A 22006-nucleotide genomic window follows, 5' to 3' on the forward strand; every position below is an offset into this window, starting at 1 on the left:
GTCTAAAAATTGCTGTTTCTGCAGAAGTCTGTATGTAATGCAGGAAATGTTCTATACACTGAGAAACATTTATTGTGGAAGACATGAAACCCTTAGATAATTTTTCTTGACACAATTGAAAAGAATTAAAATGATTTTTTAATGGAATTGTCACAGTTATGGAATGCAACTAAAACAAGTAAAAAAATATCGGTCAGTTTTGCCGACTTCTGTTATGAATTTTCAAACTCTTGACAATCTATGGAGTGGGTTTTGAAAGAATGGGTTAATATTGTCCATTTCATATCGAACCTAAATACATATGATATAAGTATTATTACAAATATATAAGAAAATCGAACAATTATATCCAATTTATAGAAAATCTTAAATTCTATGTTCAGGATTCTGGTTGAGAGACATATATTTGGATATAGCAAGTTGTAAAGAATCGTTGAGTTGTTTCGCAATTTATGACAGATAAAAGTATTGAAAATTGTGTCCCTTTGTGGGTAAGGTACCAGAAGGGGTTCGCATGTGTGAAATTTAAAGAGAGTTGGATGCTTATTTCGCTTTCTTTAAGCGTTTTGTTTTTCAAAATTTTGAACCTTATGTGGAGTAGGTAACAGAAGAAATGATCCGATCTCTGCCATCTTTATAACATATCTTGTGTTGATAAAATATATTTTAGATGTTGATGTTGACGGATGTTGATTTCGCTTTTTATGAGCTTCATGGATATTCAAAATCTTGAGCGTTTGTGGAGGAGGTATCGATATTGTCCATTTTCGCACCAGACCTAGCACTGACGCAAATATTAGGATTTGCAAAGTTGGAGTAAAATCGGCCAGACAGACTGAATGAAGGACGGACATTGCTAGATCGACTCTAAATGTTCTGAAAATTATTTGATCCAAAGAGACCTAGGGTCTAAAACCGTTATTTCGACCGGTATATATCAAATGATATACCTACCCTCTGTAGCCATATGACTGAGGGCGTAACTAGCCATATGGCTGAGGGTATAAAAATATTTGAGGGTTGTTTTGAAAATACAAATTTGCATTGCATTTTCTTTCAGTGTATTCAGTTAGTACTTATTTATTCCAGAGTAAAATCTCGTGACATCTTCAAAGCAAAATATCGATATTTTAAGATACTTTATGGATTAGCCACTCACATACATATGTCGTATATTAATGAATGTTTGTCTTTGCTCTTCCTGTTTGTTGTTTCGATATTTATTCCTTTCAGCCATTCATTACTACAAGTAATCGAAATATCCTTTGTTCCACATATCTCCAATAGCCATTAGTTGAAACTATACAATAATGTGTGTTAAGAATTACTTCCTGCAAGACCTTCACAAACAGGGCATTACATTGTAATTTTTACTAAACTCGATTTTGGTTGATAAACTCAAATGTATTTCAAGGAGAAAATGTTATAAAATAAAATTGAACAAAACTTTGGCCTCTAAAATTTCTCCTGTCCAAAATATTCCAAAATTACAGGAAAAACTTACGAAATTATAAAGGTAGAGCTAATAATATGAGACACGTGTATTGGCCGTTTTTTACATAGTGGCGTAAACACAAAAGAGTGGTGCATTTTTAAAAATACTCGTATACCGAATCTATGGCAAATTTAATTGCAAAAGTTTGAAGAATAATTTTGTGAAAGAAATTAATGTTTTAGGTCTGCAAGACTTGGTATTGAAAATGGACTATATGGGTCCACGTTAAGGTATAGCCCCCATACTGTATCGGCAGATTTAAGGACTTTTGTTTAGTTTGGTTTTGGTCACGATTTCAAACTGAATTTGCTTCAAATTGGCAGTTTGTGTTCCCAGTATGTAGAATATATCCTTGCATAGAACTGTACGATTTGCTATAGCCCCCATACAGCTTTACCTCCCTATATTCGGTATTGTGATGATTTCAGCTACAATTTTCACCGGCTTTATATCAAATTCGTTATTTGGAGTTAGTAATAGATGCAGCTTTCTCTGGCAGACAATTGGCTATATGGCTCCAGGTTTTCGCATAGCTCCCACACAACGGTACCTTCCTACTTTCGGCAATGTGAAATAAGGTATTTTTTGAATCTTGGCACATTTCGGCTTATGTTACAACAAATGTGGAAATGACGAATGGGCCACTTCCTCGCCCTCCCCTAGAAGAGCTCAAAATTCACAGAAAAACTTGTTCATATTTCACATATAAACGGAGAAAAGTACTCGATATAGTCAAATCTGACCACACGAAAAAAAAATTTTTGCAGCATGAAACATTTTTAATAATCATGACATTCATAAAGAGTTCCCTAATATTTTTTAAAGTTCGCATCCTATATTATTTCTAAAATTTAATACATAGTGTACTATGTATGTACTTGAATTTGCAGATATACAAGGTGAGATAAAAAAAACTGCAACAAAGTCAAACGCCATATTATTTACATTTTTTTAAAATTTTATTGAATGAAAGCAAAAAATGTCGGAAATAGCAACAAATTTTAGAGTAAGTCTAGATTTGTTCGAATTGGTCACATTTGGTACGAATTATGGCTTTCAAACCGCCAATGAAACCGTCACATGCTGCCCGAATGTTGCTCTGCGTTATTTTGGCCCATTCCCGCCGAAGCGTTTGCTTGAGGTGATCTACACTTTGGTATTTGTTAGTGCCAACCTTGCTTTCCAAAATGCTCCAGACACAATAGTTCAACGGGTTGGTATCCAAAGATTTTGGTGGTCATTGTGCGCTGGAAATGAAGCGAAGAACCTAATTTTGTAACCATTCTAGGGTGGCGCGTGCTGAGTCCTGTTGGAATGTCCAAGGTCTGCGGCCAATATCTTTGCGTGCCCAAGCTTTAATACACTCTCCAGAATATTTTCGCGATAATATTCGACATTTATTCTGATGTCAAGGTCGATTAATACGAGTGGAGAGAAACCATCGGCTGTTATGGTGGCCCACACCATCATCATGGCCGGCACTTGAGTTCTGTTAGCCAACCGAAGGTGCACATTTTTAAATATTTGCCGAATGGAATATTGTTGCGATCAAGTTGCTTCTTTACTTTTCGAATCATTTCTGCTGATGTTGCTGTTTTCTTCCGTCCACTTCCTTGACTTCGGGCTACGCTACCAGTATCACGGTAACGAGCGATGGTACGAGACACAAAAGATTTATTCACATTTAAATGCTGGAGTGCTCTAACGATAGCCACTTGTAGTTTTTCAGCCAAATATAAGGAAATCACACTATCACGCTTGAATTCCATCACAAATATTTTTTTTTTTTGGAAAATTCTCACCAAAATGCTTTTGTACTCTTGTAAAAAAAATAATGAGCTGTCACTGGAATAATTTTAACAGCTGTAGGACGAGTGGCTTAGTAATGAGAGCAGTCTGAAGTTGGTTGCTGTTTTTTCATCTCACCCTGTAACTCTTATAAAATCTGAAATAAGAGTTTTATTGTCTTCAATTTAAAAACATTAAAATAGATTCATTAACACAAGATCTGATGTAAACATGGTAGAGATCAGACCATTTCTTTTTGTACCTCCCCCACATAGGGTTCAGGATTTTGAAAAACTATTTCAAATATCACATACACAAATATTTTACGAACGCCTTCTGGTATCTCACCCGCAAAGGGTAATAATTTTCAATATTTTATCTGTCATAACTTGTGAAGCGGATCTTTACAACTTGGTGTATCTAAATAATTTTCTCTATCAGAAACTTTAGATGAATTTGGAATTTATGATTTCGCATAAAATTGGATATAAATGTTGGATTTTCTTGTAATTTTGCCTGTACCTATATTTTGATCTGTATTCGATGAAAATGGAATACTTTTGTCGACTATATCTGGTACCTCACGCACATTTTTACATTTTCTAAAAATTATCACGTATCTAATATAAAGTGAAGAAAGTAACCAATATAGTCCAAATCTGGCAAGTCGCAATATTTATACTTCTTAACTTGTTTTTTTTTCGAATCGAATGCTTTCAGAGCGTATAGGAAGAACTGCACTGAATATTCGTTATGGAAAAATATTTACCACACCCACTTTCATTCTCGAAAAAATCTAATTGATTCACACTATTTTAGATTTACTCTTAAACTCCTGAAGATTAAGTCATAAACATAAAAACCTTCTAATCCTAAATTTTGTACAAGTGATTACATTTTATTTATTATGAAAAAAAATATTGAAATGACTAAGAAATATCCCCAAACATATCTGAAATATGTGTAAATGGCCGTCACGATTTTTTGGGAAATCTTATCAACTCTAATTTCATTAAAACACAAAATTGTTACGGACGATATTTCATTGAATACACAATGACAGATAATCCAATTTTGGACGATGATAATAACGGGCAAACAACAACATTGGTAATTTGCATACATTTTTCATAAGAAAATTGCAATGGTAATGGTGAGTGCGATTCTAGACTGTGTGTGTCTGTATGTGTGGAATTTTAATAAACATTTATCCAAACAACATTCACCGGCAAAACAAAGCCAAAATAAAAAAGAGAGCAACAATTTCTTCTTTCTTTTTCCTGATGTTATCAAGTGCGTTGGGTAAATCGAAATTTATTTTTACAATAATGGCCAGACCTTGGCCTTCAATGGCAGTATCACGAAGGCTTGCAGGTGTGTGTGTGTGTGTGAGCGTACCATTACAACACATACGCACGCACGCCCTTGATGTATGCATGCACAGCAAAAATGTTGTAAAAATAAATTGTTAAAATTGGTCTCAACCCATTTATAGAGATTCGCATCCATTCATTTGGTCGTTCGTTCGCTCGTTTGCCATTCATGTCATTTCAAAAAGTAATTCCTGCAGTTCTTTTCATGTCTTCCCACTCAAGGGATAGGAGTCATGGCAGGTGAGGCAGGGGCAGCAGATAGTAATGATGGTGGAAGAAGCGAAAAATAACAAAAACATCATTGCCCTCATGCTGTTATATGAATGGGGTCTCGTAGTCTCTAAAAATACGCCGAAAAGGTCTCACATTTAAACATGGCATATTTCCATGTACCAAAAGCCAACACCGAATGAAGTTGCCATTAAAATGTGGTGGCTATTTGCGTGTACCTCGGCACATTCTGTAGCATGTAGCAACCTGGACGTGATGGGACAGTCGGGCCGAGTCATGCGGTTATTTATGGTAGCTCGGTATGAATCATTTAACCCTTAACTTAACAATATTACAATTTTTATAACGCATCGTTTTGCATAATTAATCTTCAAGTTACTTGACCTGTGATACCGAATTACACAAACATTTGCATACGATACTCGGCGAACGGAAGATACCATTATGGCAGGGACGATGGCAGCAGGACTTGGGGAATAATATCGTTATGATCCAATCGTGCTGCGTTATCGTTTTGTTGACTGCGTTGGGGGTAATGTTATTACTATAAAATGGGCTGTTGTAATATTGGATGTCAGAAAAATCTAGAAATGCTTAACACTTGAAAACACGGATTTAAATTTCGTACGAAGAGGTAGGAATAAAAATGATTAAAGCAATTTTCACAAACTTTTTGATTTCAATTTTTTAATAAAAATATATAATATATTTTTTGAAAATAACACAATTGATTACTTTTATAAATTGTAGTTAAACATGTAAGCGGAGGCTACAATACGTCAGGATCGACTATATGATACTCTACACCATTATTTTTTTGTAGGCAAAGTTTCTGTGGATCAAATAAAACGGGTGCCCAGAATAAATGAGTCTTCTAAGAAGTCGGGATATAAAGAAGGTCGCAAAAAACAATAGGCTTCTATTTTGGCCCTAGCCCCACCTCCATACTTTTGTCAGGATCAGGTCATAATTGCGACTTGATTTCGGATAATCGAATTTTTCCGATTTTCTATCCTCAATGACGCAGCTAGAATAGTTTTTGTGCAATTCAGCATTTTTCATGCAGTTTCCCTACCGAAACCGCCACTTTAGTTAGAAAATTGGAAAAAAATCGATTATCTGAAATCAGTTGGGAATCGCCATATATAACCAGAAAGTACTCCTCGAGACCTTTCATTTAAGCCCCGCCTCAATGACGCAGCTAGCATAGTTTTTGTGCAATTCAGCATTTTCCATGCAGTTTTCCTACGAAAGCACCACTTTGGTTAGAAAATAGGAAAAATTCGAATATCTGAAATCAGTTGGGAATATAAGGCATATATAGCCAGTACTAGTAGAGTAAAGTACTCCTCGAGACCTTTCATTTAAGCCCCGCCTCAATGACGCAGCTAGCATAGTTTTTGTGCAATTCAGCATTTTCCATGCAGTTTCCCTACCGCCAGCACTATTCGAGTTATTCGTCCTCGTCGGTAAATTGTGTCGTTTTCCTGTTAAATTAATATAGGAGAATTGTTATCTTAATACTTATTAATTGACCTACTTTCCAATTATTTACTAGAGAACGCCGATCTCAAACTCCAAATTTAAATTTCGTGATAGTTCTGTTGAAAATGTGGCGTAAATCGAAAAAATACCGACTTTCAGAAGGTACCATTATGGCGATGTGGACCTTCAAAAGTAATTTTTTGATATATGAAGTGGAAGGAACCCATTTAGAACTCTAAATACAAAATTTGAAAAGAATTCGCCAAAATATCGAATTTCGTATGGTGCCTATACGAAAATGCGGATCTATAGAGATAATTTTCTATTAGAGCATATGGTACCTATTGTCAACACCAAATACCATATTTGAAATAATTCCGTTGAACAATGTTGCTACAACCATGGAAATTCTGAATAGGGGAGGTACCATAAAGCCGTGTATCTGTAAATTTAATTTTAATGAAGTGCCCATTGTGAAATCCAAATTCTAAATTTGATTTAATTCTGGTGAAAAATGTGACTTAAATCGAGAAAAAAAACCCGATTATAAGGAGGTACAGTTACATGGGAGCTATACAAAGTCGTGGAAGGCAATATCTGTGGTAGAAGCGAGCACCTATCAGCAGTTACGAAATCAGAAAATTGTAATTTCTGTGAAAATGTGACTAAAATCGAGAAAATACCGAATTTGAGGAGGTATCATTATAAGGGGGATATTCCATAACTTGGATCTGTATGGACAGTTCTTTGTCAGTATGTTTCCTACATACTAGGAACACAAGCTGCCAATTTACAGCAAATTCGGGCTAAAAGTGTGACTTAAACCACCAAAATACCTTAAATCGTGAATCCCATTCTCAATTGCATAAAATCCTGCATTAAAATTTAATCAACCTACCTCATTTTGTTCGTAAGCTAGAATGATTTTCACAGAGGGTCGAACAACGTTAAATCGACATAGAATTTTAAGCTGAAATATTTTGTAAGTTCTTTGGCCTCTTTGCTTCTCAAACTCCGTCTACAGCAGAATTGTCGAGCTCAGTTTCCGAAACCTTCACATCTGTTTGGCTGAAAATCACTTGAGCACATTTTTAAACCAGACTTGTAAGAGAGTTCTTACGTCTATCTGAATGGTATGCACGGTAATTGTCCCAAGATAGTTCCCAAAGTGGACCTATGTCACTCATTTCGGAACTTGATTTAAGTTTGAGAATAACCACGATGTATCAAGTTTTGACGACATCGGATACTCCCTACCGACCGAACACTACGAGATCTACTCCTGAAAAGGATTTCGCTCAAAGAGACATAAGATCTAACACCATTATTTTGGCCATGCCAAATAATATACAGGGTGAGATAAAAAAACTGCAATCAAGTCAAACGACATAATTTTTATTTTTTTTAATGACAGCTAAAAATGTCGGAAATAGCATCAAATTTTAGAATATATAATTTTAGAAATACGAACTATGGCCTTCAAACGGCCAATGAAACTGTCGCACGCTGCCCGAATGTTGCTCTGCGGCATTTTGGCCCATTCCCGGCGAAGCGCTTGCTTGAGGTGATCGACACTTTTGGTATTTTTTAATGCCAACCTTGCTTTCCAAAATACTCCAGACATGATACTCCAACGAATTGATATCCTGAGATTTTGGTGGCCTCATTTTGTAATCATTCTTGGATGGCGCATGCTGAGTCCTGTTTAAATGTCCAAGGTCTGCGGCCAAACATTTTGTGCCCAAGGCTTTAATACACCCTCCAGAATATTTTCGCTGTAATATTCGGCATTTATTCTGATGCCACGGTCCATTAATACGAGCGGAAAGCGACCATCGGCTGTTATGGCGGCCCACACCATCACCATGCCCGAGATCATTTTTCAATATTTGCGGAATGGAATATTGCGATATGTTTAGCCCACGAGTCATTTTTCGGCTTTTGCCCGAGCTCATTTTTCAATATTTGCGGAATGGAATATTGCGATATGTTTAGCCCACGAGTCATTTTTCGGATTTATTCACATCTAAATGCTGGTGTGCTCTAACGATAGCCACTTGTGGGTTTCCAGCCAAATATAAAGAAATCCCACTATCACGCTTGAATTCCATCACGAATAATTTTATTTCTGGAAAATTCTCACCAAGATTCTTTTGTACGCTTGTAAACAATATAATGAGCTGTCACGGGAATAATTTTAAAAGCTGACGGATGAGTGGCTTAGAAATAACGCAGTCTGAAGTTGGTTGTAGTTGGTTGTTTTCCTTTCACTCTGTATAGCCTTAAGACTGGAAATATATTCCAAGAGGTAAAGTATTATTTTCAAAACTGTATTCTCGAGTACTGTTGTAGGCAGATTTTATACAGATATCAAAACAGTATTGTACGTTCTACCTGGCGTTAGGCTATAGAGGGTATATATCATTCGATCAAAACGTATATAATCAAAATAACAATTTTAGACCCTATATCCTTCAGGCGAAATTGTTTTCAAGACATATTTAGTCGATCTAGCTGTGTCTGTCACTCTGGTCGGTTGGTGTTGGATAACTTTTGAATCATTTATCCGGTTCGGTCCAAACTTTAGCGTTCTGATATTTTAATCAAATTACATCGAGTTTGTGTCCAAATTATCATAATTCTTGTAAACACCGAAATATTTCTCGGATTTTCCGTATACTAGGCACTTTCTACTATTTAATTAAATATAAAACTTAGTGTAAAGACAGATATAACATCAACCTAATCCTTTGGGGATACCGTTCCTTCATTTAGTAAAAATTTTTAATAAATTGTGTTTATAACTAACTTTGAACCAATACAGGAATATCTGCCCGAATTTCCACTTTAAACTTGAATAACAAATTCCCCTTTTAATGCCAGTTAACTTTTTTTGTAAACACTCACAAATACCGCTTCAAGGTTGGCAACAATTTAGTTGTAGGGGGAGCAAATATATGAATCATTCAAGCCATTCATGCCATAACGAGTTAGTGTTCATGGAATTCATTCCAGTTTTTGTTTTCACTCTCACTCTTTCTCCACCTCTCCAGCTCTCAAAAATTTTATTGCGAACGACCTGTAATGGCTACAGCATCGTTTTCAACGTCCTTCCAATTTATTTTAGACAGTTTTGTGTAGACTTTTGTTATTAACTAAAAGGATTCAAAAGTTAACAACCATGGTCGTTATGAGGCAACATGTGAGCGAGTGAGTGTGCATTGGTATGTGTGAGTGGGTGTGTGTGGGTGTGAGTGTGTGTGTGTCTAACTGCTTGTTGCAGTACTGACTACGAAGAATTACGCTTTTTTTAACTGCTGATGTTTTTGTCCGAACGCGTAAGTCCTTGCCTACCTATCGTTTGTTGCTGTTACTGGCCTGTTTCGTTATTGTTGGTGTTTGTTTTTTGTTAACCCTCTTCACTAGCTTGCTCCATTATGTATGTACGTTAATGTTAATGGTTTTTTGTTTACTTGGCCCGTTGTGAGTGTGTGTGCGTTTTTTGTAGGCCTTTTCCTGAGTCTTTTTGATATATGGCAAACAATGTGGCTGCATACGTTAACTGGAGCGACTAGCGTATTAACCCTTTTTGCCACGCTTAACCACAATCATTGCCAAAACCGGGGATCATGTCAGTCGTTTTCCATTTTTGTTTTGTTTGCCTGAGTGAGTGAGTTGCTTAGGTCTTTTTTTGTACTGGCTATCATTGTTGGCTTTTTAGGGTTTTTAATTGACAGTGGCTCCCAATGGAAAGAGAACTATAGAAATAGTACCTCCTTAAAACATTTGGGAACCACTGGATATCACATGGGAATGGCTTTTTATATTTTGGTCTGTTGCTTGAATTTCTAGCAAATTAACGTCATTTATTGAATGAATCTAATTCTTTGATGTTTCTGCTTCATAGAATTACGTTAGGCCCAGACATCAAATCGTTGTCATTCGTTTTGGCAAACCACGAAAGAGTAGCGCACAGCTACTTTTTCGACTTCCAGCCGACTGACATCGCCCACACACACACACACAGTTAAACAGTTTAGTTTCGCTTTTCTTGTTGCCACGTCAAATTACCAACAAAAGCAAAAAATAGAAAAAGGCCGAATTAAAACTACCCAAAAATCCAAGACCACAATGTAAAATTCTATTGTGCGTGAATAAATTGAAAGGAAAGCGAAAAAATCGTAACGACAACATAAGCAGAAAGGTTCAACTGGAAGAAAAAAAAACGAGAACCACAATAGACCTTCATTTAAATTCAAATGGGAAAAATGTTTATACTTTGAGGACATTCGGCGGTGGTGGTGGCGGCGACATGGAACCATCGTTATATCATTCCATTATCTAAGTCGGGGTTTGTTCCACTTACTGTGCCATTGTATCCCTGGAATTGGGAGAACGGGAAGATGCTATGATACGCAAATGGTCAAATGTTATACAATTATTTTTTTTTCGTTTTTTTTTTTGCTATTTAAAATGAGAACTAAAGCGTTTTTGTGGTCCTTTTTATATTAAGTTCGTTTTTTCTTGCGTTTGGCATTGTGGTTGGAAGAAGTATTCATCCCAATTCAGTTTTAACTATTTTGAAATAGATACAAATTGTAAAATTTAAAACAAATTTTAAATTGTGAAACCACCACCTCTTTTCATTTTTTTTTTTTTTTGAAATACCGCGATACACAAAATTATGATCAAAATTAATAAAAATTCTCATGTGCTGGGTATGTGCGACAGATAATCACACTACATTGTTTCCAAACTTTACAAGTCGAGTTTTCTTCATAGTACTAGAGACATGAAACTCTACTAAGATTAATCGACTATTGGCATTTAAATTTCTAAAATTTGACTTTTGCTAGTATTGAAAATCTTAGTAGATTTTTTTTCAATCGACTCCTAATTTTGCCTTCATCGATTTCGGCTCTTTTTATACCCTCAGCCATATGGCTAGAGGGGGTATATATCATTTGATGCGGCCAAAACGTGCCTCATCGAAATAACGGTTTAGACCCTAGGTCTCTTTGGACCAAATTCGTTTCAGGACATTTGCAGTCAATCTAGCAATGTCCGTCCGTCCATCTATCTGTCTGTCGGTATGGCTGGCTAGTGCACACGATAACTCTCGAAGGGAGTATCCGATTTGGTCCAAATTTGGTACATCGTAATATTATTGTCAAACTTAGTTCGGAGTTCGGAGGTATCGGCCCAATCCTTCTGACAGTACCTCCTTTACAAACGATACAAATTTTTAATAATTACAACTCTTATAAAATGTGATGTAACAGTCCGATTGTCTTCAAATTTTACACATCCCAATATTTTTTATCAACCTAAGGTCGGTCCAAATTAAAAAAAAAATTGCACAGAAAGAGGGTTGATAATCCGATTTTGCTCCAACTTTGCAAATGCTAATATTTTCGTCAGTGCTAGGTCAGGCGTGAAAATGGACAATATCCGCCCACTCCATCAAGTACCTCCTCTACAAAGGGTTCAAATTTTGAATAATTACAACTCCTAAAAAATATGATGTAAGAGTACGATTGTGTTCAAATTTCACACATCTCAATGTTTTTATTAACACAATGTCTAGTCTTACGATGGAATATATCGGTCCACTCCTTTTGGTACCTCCCCAAAAAAAAATCGAAATTTTGAATATTCATGACGCGCATAAAACAAGAAAATAACACCCGACACCCAACACAAGGATCTGTTATAAAGGCGGTATAGATCGGACTATTCCTTCTTGTAGCTCCCCCACAAAGGGTCAAAGTTTTGAATAACCAAAACGATAATAAAATACGAAATAAGCATCCGGTTCTCTTCAAATTACACACATCACAATTTTTTTCTTAATCCAAGATCTTGTTTGAATATGGAATATATCGGTCCACCCCTTCTGGTACCTCTTCCAAAAAGGGTCAAAATTCTGAATATTCATAACATCCGATTCCATTCAGATTTCGCACATTTCAATATTATCATCAACACAAGATCTGTTGTGAAGATGGGATATATCGGTCCTCTCCTTCTTGTACTCCCCCAAAAAGGGTCAAAATTTTGAATAACTATGGAGCTCATAAAACACAAAATTGGCATCCATTCAGACTTAACACATCTCAGAATTTCCATCAACAAACATCTGTCGTAAAGATGGTTGAGATCGGACCATTTTACTGGTACTTCCCAAAAAATGGTGTTCAAGAAAAAATCAGACGTTCAAAGAAAGCGGAATAAGCATCCAAATCTCTTTAAATTTCACACATCCAAATATATTTCCTAATGCAAGATATGTTGTGAAGATGATATTTATCTGCTAAGCCCTTCTGGCACCTCACCCACGAAGGGTGAATTATATTTGTCATAACTTGCGAAACAACTTCCTATATCTAAATATTTTTTTAACCAGAAATCTGATATAAATATGTAAGTAATCGAAGTTTATGATTTCGCATAAAATAGTATATAAATGTTCGATTTCCTTAAAATTTTTTACATACCAATATTTTTATCTGTATTAGATGTGGTATGAAAATGGAATACTTTGGTCCGCTCTATCCGTTAGCTCGCGTATATTTCCACATTTTCCAAAAATGTGCACATATCTGATATAAAGTATAGAAAGTAGTCGATATAGGCCAAATCTGCCACATAGTTATATTTATATAAGTCTTAGGTCAGATACGAATTGGTCAATGTTGGCCAACTGCTTCGGAACCTCTCCTATAAAGGGTCAACAGTTTGAATAATGGTAACCCAAGGCAGGGGGTATTATACATCTGTCGGCAAAATCGGCTAATACTTTTTTACTTTTTGTTATAAAATATTAATATCGGGAACTACCGTTATATCGAAAAAAAAAATCAGGAAGCTCGTTAAATTGAGGACTTATAAAAACGTGAACCCATATAAACAATTTTCTATCAAATGAGGTAATACCTGTTGAGAACTTCAAATTTGAAGGAATTCGCTATAAAATATGACTTGAATCATCACACTATCGAACATCGGAAGAACTTTACGTGGTGGTACCTTTGCGAACCGCAAATATCAACTTGTGTAATTGTCCGTTGAAAATCGATGGTAAAGTCGTTAAAATTACGGATGTATTGTGGTATGGTGACTGTAGCACAACTTGGAACTATGTGGATAGTTCTATACAAGGATGTTTTTTACATACTTGGAACACAAACTGACTCGGTTTAAAACTATGAATACAACCCGCAAAATGCATTAGATCTAGCATTGCCATTATATGACGCCTATTAAAAAACGTAGACTTATATAGCCCGTTTTAAGTACAAATTTTAAATCCACTTCTTTACGTTCAGAAGATGGAGTGCTTTCTAGGGAAGAGCAGAGAGATGGAAGGATTAACAAAGTCGACATAGAGTTTTATGCTGATATAAAATGTTTACTTCGAGGGGTAACAAACGGAAAGAAAAACATCCCTTTATAATATGATAGAGAACATCAATACATTTATTTCGATTAAGTTCTTTTAAGCCATATTACATAGTGTATACCCTTCCCGGGAATTAAAAGATGTCTACAAAAATACTGCAGTATATTCTGTGAATCGTTGTAGAACACCAAAATATTTTTAAAATAATGGTAGAAGACAAGATGAAACCGCCGACTAAAAGAGAGATGGGAGAATATAATCAATTAATTGGATTCGGTTCCCATATTCTTCATTATGTATTTTTTCGTATAAGGTTCTTTGAGTTCATAAAAAAATCTTCAAAAATTTTAACTGTACTACACTCTCTAAGACAATAACATCCCTTATAAGACATTTTGTAAAAATAACAAGTAAAAAAGCACTAAGTTCGGCCAGGCCGAACTTTAAATACCCTCCACCATTTGAAAAGAATATGGAAATTTTCAAAAAAAATCCGTTAAAAATTCTTTTAAAATTTCAAAAATACCGAATATACCAGTTTTATTGGAATATATACGAAGACGTGGACCTGCATAGGCAACTTTTGTCACAAACCATTACAATATTCAAATACGAAACTTGAAAAAAAATCCGGTAAATAATGTAGCAAAAATCATCAAAATACCGAATATAGGGAGGTGCCGTTACACAAGATATAGTACCTATTAGGAATTTCAAATACGAAATTTCAAACAATTTCGGTGAATATAGTACCTAAAATCGAATATACCGAATATAGGGTGGTACTGATATATGGGGCCTATACGAAGGCCTGGACCTGTCATAGACTTTACTTCCCATTACGAACTCCAAATATGAAATTTGATACAACTCCGGTGAATAATGTCCCTAAAATTGTGTATGTGGGCTATACGATATCGTGGACCTATATAGACATTTCTCCTCCAGGGGGTAAAGTGTTCAGAAGGAACTCCTTTTGTGGATTTTCAGACAATTTCATTGAAAACATTGGCTACAATCATCAAAATACCGAATATCGGGGGTACCGTTGTAGAGGGGCTTGTCGTGGGCCTGTATATATACAATTCTCTTCCAAGGAGTAAAATACTCACAATGAATTCCTTGTGGGAATTTTCAGACAATTCCGTTGAAAGATGTGGCTAATATCATCAAAATACCGAATATCGGGGGTTACCGTTATATGGGGGCGATAAAATATCGTGGACCTATATAGACAATTCTCTGTCAGGGGGAAAAGTACCTATAATGAATCATCAAAATACCGAATATCGGGGGTACCGTTATATGGGGGCTATACCATATCGTGGACCAATATAGCCCATCTTCGAGCTTGACCTGCCTGCAGACAAAAGACAGATCTGTGCAAAATTTTAGATTCCTATCTTAATTCGCTTTGACTGTAGCGTGATTACAACAGACGGACGGATAGAATTTTGCGCTGATCAAGAATATATATATATATACTTTGTTGGGTCTAAAATTATTATTTTAGACCCAACAAAGTTACAAACGAAATGACGAACTTGATATACCCTCCTTACTATGTATGGTGTAGGGTATAAAAATCATACAAAGTCTATATCTGAAACGGATTTGGTTCAAAGAGGCCTAGAATCTTAACCCGTTATTTTGGCGAGGCACGCTTTGGTCGCATCAAATGATATTTACCCTCTGTATTTTGAATTTTTTTAAGGAAATTATCTCTAGTTTCTTTAGCCTACATTTGCTCGATATTTACTAATTGTATTGTGCAACCTTTCATTCCTATTATACCTTTCAAAAGCAGAACTTCTAGTCACTTTGTTAATCGAGATCATTCATTGACATACTTTGTTTTCGCTTTTAATTATCTCAGCTAGAAACTGTTGTTGAGATTTTCATCATCTGATTGCAAATTAAATAGACACATTAGTAATTTACTCCAATTGACAGAAGATTAAACAAATAGTGCTCAGCCGAACGGAGCATCGCATTACTGCTGATTACTGCTGAATAATCAGGCACAAATCACCCGACGAGTGTCCTTGTAACCTTTTCACAATGTGCGAGTGTGTGTGTGTGTGTGTGTGCGTGCGTGTGTTCTGGTGCGAGTCGGCCATAAAACTAAATGTTTATTCAAGTTTTAACTTGGTTAATACAAAGAGTATTTGGCTTTTATGGTTATGGCTTTAGCATGTTGCTTAATGCCACTTTATAAATAATTGTTGAGGAAATTTTAACATTTTAATGTTGGCAAATCCTTTTGCTCTACGAAAGCATAGGGCAATCTGGGGGAGATGGAGGAGGTGGCCAGACGCACACAAACACAGATACCCACACAGTGGATGAGAGCATTAACAAGCGATTGCTCCAAATATCAACTCACGCAAGATTTCCTTTTTATTTGTGCAGGGGCAAAAAAGGCATTTCATTTTAATGCCCTTTAACCAGAACACTCATTTCTATCCAGACACACACACTCGTTAACCCATACATACACACATATGCTTACACACATGAATTGAACAAATCTTGACATTATCCTGAACACTTAGTGAATGAATGATGGAGCTTGTTGTGTCGGGTTCTCGTTCTGTATCGGATGTGGGTATTTGTGTGTCCGTGTGCATGGGTCTGTGTGTGTGTGATTAAGCCTTAATAAATCTGCAAAAGAGTTTCCTTTGGCTGGTTTTTAGTATGCTAGCCAGGGCTTCCTCAATCTTCATTCACATTTGGCGTGTTTTTATTTTCACGCACCATAAATTTAATTAAAGCTTTTCACATCCCAAGCAACACCCGCAGTTGTCAGACGCACGCACACATACATACATACGGACACACACTCAATATGACACGTCTTTAACCAAGTGGCCATTCAGAACGACAATCAAGCCAAACGAAAAAGGATTTGTTGCTTCATTATAGTCCTCTTAACGAGAGAAAGAGAGAATGTTTAATTTTTTCATTCACGTCACGTTCGCAACAATTATTAGTAAATGTTAAATGGTCCTCAAATCAGTTTTCACTTAAAGATCATCATCTAAATGGCTAGTTTGTCAAGCAACAGCTTCAGTGTAAGCCTATTTTGATTTTTTTTGGTTCGGTGACAGATAGGCGGCAGGAGACAAGCCTGGTGTCTATGGGGAAGTATTTCGTGGCAAACAATTTGTGAAGCTTTGTCGAAGGTAATAAGGGATCTAATGATAGGTGTTAGGGATTTTGAAAAGAAACTGTCAATGGTTTTGTGCCGATCTTAGTTAGAAAGTTGCAGCCATCAAGGCGAATGGGTCGACCATTTTAAGATTTCGAAAATTTCTTTGAAATCTAGGAGTGATGATCATATACAGTCTACTATCACACATAATCTTCGCTTCAAAGATGTTTATTAATCCCCAGAAAAAATTGGTAGCTACATACATACTTCATGCGACACGTTTAGCCATACCCAGCAAAAACTTGGGAGCTGTATGAACCGAATAAATATTACCATGAGAGTGGACCAACATTTTCTCAAGTATTGCTAGGTACTAAGTTTAGAATTAATTTGTTTTAAGATTACTTCAAAATTCATAAAGTTTTATGGGGGCTATATTGAAAAAATATGCCAATTGGTGCAAAAATCTCTAAAATATGTTCCATATCGACATAGAATTTACACATATCATGAATGGGTTCTCCGACAAATATTTCTTGGAATTGTAGATGAAATGACAAATTTATTATGCCCTCCATGGAGGGTGGAAGGATATAATCAGGTTTCATTTTTAAATTTTGGAATTTTAAGGGCGAGTTAAGGGAAAGGGTGGATCTATTGTTGATTACCTTGTGGCGAGTTCTAATGATATATTTTACTCCCTTTGCTTTAAATGAGACACACGATTTTTTTAATTTTGAAGGGGATATTGAAGTGGTGCCAGAAAATGTTCACACATATCTCTCATGTTTACTCCTGACTTTTTATTAACCAAAATTTTAGGATGTGCGAATTTTGAAGAAAATTAGTGAATCATTTTCGGTTTTTGAAATCTGTTATTTTTAAAAATTTTACCTTTTGTGGAAGAGGTACCAGAAAGAGTGAACGAATCTTGACTATTTACTCAATTTTTATAATATATCAAAGTATTGTAACGACGGCTGAGGTAAGCTCAGCTGTACCCCGTGTCTCAATAAAAAGCCACTAATCTATATCAAATAAGAAGAGTCGATTTCTGCCTATCCAGAGGTTGGAAATCAAATATTTTATTAATTTAAATACCAAAATACAATCTACTCGTACTCAAATGCGATTAAAGGGATATGGAATATAGGATATTCATTCGCCATCCGACGATTCGTAGGTAATCGGGTACTCATGGGTGCTTCTTGGATGTTGACAAATAAGGAAGATCAGGAATCACGATGTCTGTGTTAGGCGCGACGCTGGTGTTCAGGATGGGGTCGATTTCAAGGTAATCGGGAACTTGTGGATGGTCGTCAGATGTTGACTGTTTGCGGGATAGCAGGAAATACGATGCTTGTGTTTGAGATGTTGGCGATTTGAAGAAAATCGGAATCCTTTGGAGAAAATCGTCGCTTGTCGAAGGGTTGAATGTATTCAGGAATAACGATGTTGGGAGTTAAGAATGATGCCGACGTTCGAATTGTTGACGATATGAAGACAATTAATGGTCGCGGGTTGACGAGTTGTAGATAATCAGGTCTTCTGAAAAACTCGTTGTATTATCGTTCGGAGACGGCAGTTCAATGTGGATATACTCGGGAGAAAATGTCCAGATCGTTTTTCGGGTTAGGCAGCTCATGGTAGGTATGTTCGGGAGCAGCTAACCAGGCCTTCTAAGATGGATCGGGATTAGTTCGGGTTCGTCAGCTCATTCTGGGTATGTTCGGAAGCAGCTGGCCTGGCCTAATGAACAATGACACAAAGACTCTTGTGGGAAAACGAGTTAAACACTCCTGTAAAACAATGAGGCAAAGTTCCTGTGAGAGAACGAGTGAAACACCCCTGTGGAACAACGAGGCGGAGACTCCTGTGGAACAACATGCGGAAGCTCCTGCGGCACAATGAGCCTAAAATCCTGTGGGACAACAAGCCAAAGACCCCGGTAGAACAACGAGCAGGAGCTCATGTGAGACAACGAACCATAGACTCCTGTGTAATAATAAGCCGAAACTCATGTGAAACAACGAGCCGAAGCTGGAACAATGAGCCAAAGACTCCTGTGGAACAACGAGCCGAGGCCCCTGTGTAAATGAATAACCGGTCACTCAGCTTAATGATAGAAAATCAGTCACTAGCTGGGAGATTCTGTTGGTCGGAGTACAGAAGATGAATTAGAAAATCACTAACTATCCTTTGGCAAGTCCCCTGCAGTAGCAAGCCTATCCCCTCGTATCCTCAAACTGGATATCAAGTGAATGCGAATTATTTGCCTTATGCGGAAAACGGATATTGCAGTAAGCTAAATTCTCTGTTACGCGGCTAACAAATACTGGGTTGGTTGGTTGTTTAAAGCTGTCTTATCGTCGCCATATTCTTGTGGTCTTGCTGATGCCGTTGTTGTTGTTGCCCAAGAGTAAAGATCTGGTGCTGTTTTCCGTAGATTTTTTTAAACGTTATTAGAGACTTCATTAAAAATGATGACTTTTTGAAAGCGGCACGAAATTTATTGATAAAATCGTTGACTATTGTCTTTAAAAAGAATCTTCATTATTGAAGTTACATTGGATCGACAACTCATGTTCGAAACTGGACTTTTGTTCGTATGAAACAAATGCCGTCCGTAGTAAAATAAATTTGGAATAGAGTATAAGTGCTTCTGGTCGAATGGAGAAAGGCAAATTCTAAGTACTACCCAAACGGATAAGATATTTGTTCTATTATAACGTGGCGTAGCCTGAATCATTTCAAATACCGATTTTTAAAATTTTGAATATTTGATCGCTTAAAAAGAAAAATTTTTCATAAACCATAAACTATAGGGAGATACTCTCAAAAAAGGAGCGTGAAAATGTGTTGATTTTCAATATATACTATTTTTCAATAAAAGTAAGATTATTTTCATTTAGCGTAAATGTGAACTTTTGTGATATATTTATCCAGACAATATTTTCAAAGGTCCCGATTACAATGTCGAATTTTTCAAACCCCATCTATGCATATTTTCCTTGTTGTCACTATATATATCAATGCAAAAAACTTACAATTTATCACTTCCTCAGCCTTTGCATTCATTATCCGTTAGAGAATCCACCGATAGCGAACATCTGGTAGCAGTCCCCTCGTATTATATTGTGGCTGTGAGACGCCATTATGAATGAGAATGTTGGTGACAAAATAATAATTTAACCTGCGTACTTTTTCATGTTTATTCGTGTTCATTGTTAAATGTCGTACAACAAAAACAACAACTAAAAACAAAGGGACCAACGACAGGCTAACAGCAACAACAACATTACTACAGTCACCTTTAATTCTGTGGACATCCGTTTCTCAGTTCGTGCACAGTAATTTCTTATAACTTAACAAGCCATAATCATTAACACATACATTCACCTTAATGTTTATATGAATAGGAGAAAAGGCAAATGTGTGTGTGTGAGGGTGAGTGAGTGTGTGTTTGTGTGATATTGTGAGTCTGTGCGTTTGAATGCCAGCAGTAGTTAAACACAAAACACTTGTCCTTAAGTTTTTTTGCTCATACCACCGCTTGCCCGGGACTTCCTTGTGGTTGTTCCACATCCTCCCTCCCTCCCTTCCTCCCTGCAAAAAGAACAACAAGAAAAAGTGTTGGGAAAATTATGATGGCCTTAAGACAAAGACGTGGGTTACAGGCCAAAAACCTTCTAATTCTAATAATTTAGTCTATGGACATTAACAACGACACAGACGTTCGTTCGTTCGTTGGTTTCATTCTTTCCTACCTTGAAGTCGTTTGTCACGCACAAGTGTTTTGGGGCGTTCCGTTCGTTTGTTATATTTTTGGTTATTTGCTCGGCTGGCCTGGCAGCTAGTATGAGCTACTACTGCTACTACAACTTACTACCTATTTAACATTGTTGTGTGCCTTTGACTTTTGCAACTGTGGGGCTAAAAGGAAGGACCCAAGTTAGTGCCATGTCACACACCGGCTGAGCGGAGGTTATGCAGGGAGGAATCTCAACTTAAGGAACGAAGAAGAATAATAACTCAAAAATATGTTTAGTTTGGATTTATTTGGTGTTTTCGTACACAGTTCAGAGATGTCGTTGGGGAGAAAATCTAAGAAGGAGCTGTTTGCGGTGTGCAGTTATAATGAGATTTTTTTTTGAAATTATAAAAAATAGTTAATGAAAAATAAAATTGCAAAACCTCGAAAATTATTAAAAAGGTGAAATTTTGTAAGAGAGTAGATTTTCGAGCGAAGTTATACGAAATTCTGTTGGAAATTCGTACTAAAAATAAGCCTGAGGTACTAAATTGTACCAAATATTAAAATTTGTCTTAGAACATATAATGAGAGCGAAAGAAAATATAAAAATTTACGAAATATTCAAATAAAGGGAATAATCCAAGGGGGATATGGGGATAATTCACAATCCAGAAATTTGATATAAAAATGTGTCTTTAAAAATGCACACCAAAAAGTGACGGAAATGTACTAAATATATAATCATTGGCATACAACAATCGGAAGGGCAAGGGTTTCAGATCTTTGTATAACGATTTGTCTGTGATAAGAATAATAGTGTAAATGTTGACATCAGAAGCCCCCTTTAAGGTGCAGATTTTTTGAGGTGCACACTAGGCCGCAAAGTTTATAACACCAACTAAAACCAATAATTACCAATCTATTAGAGTGTCAAAATAAGGTACTACCTGTAAAGTGTGAGTTGGTAGGTGTAAGAGCTAGAACTCTAAATTATAATACTTTCAGCATTATGGCTGCTTCCATCATAGGAATAACCGTTTCAGATCCTAGGTATATTTTTGACGGAGACCGTTTCAGGATATTTGGTGTCGATCTAGTTCTTCCGCTGGAGTCTAATCCCGATACATTGGCACTAAACTTACATCGAATTCGATGATGGACAATACCGGGTCACTCGTTTAGCTGGGAATATCTTTTTTTTTGGCTGTTTCTCATAATCTTGAGTGAACGTTAAAAGGAGCGTCGGGCTCACTGTCCCTCAGGGGTTTAGAGCTCACTGTCGAACAGGAGCTTAGTGCTCGCTGTCCGAACCGAAATCTGGGGG

At 36.4% G+C, this 22006-nt stretch overlaps 1 protein-coding gene across 1 annotated transcript in view; it reads left to right on the plus strand.

Moving 5' to 3' along the window:
• The window catches only part of LOC131801290 (uncharacterized), a 105615-nt gene that overhangs the window by 23962 nt on the left and 59647 nt on the right, over nt 1-22006 (plus strand). The gene's annotated exons all lie outside the window — the stretch shown is intronic.

Source organism: Musca domestica, unplaced genomic scaffold (genome assembly GCF_030504385.1).
Source record: "Musca domestica strain aabys unplaced genomic scaffold, Musca_domestica.polishedcontigs.V.1.1 15, whole genome shotgun sequence".
Taxonomy (NCBI): domain Eukaryota; kingdom Metazoa; phylum Arthropoda; class Insecta; order Diptera; family Muscidae; genus Musca; species Musca domestica.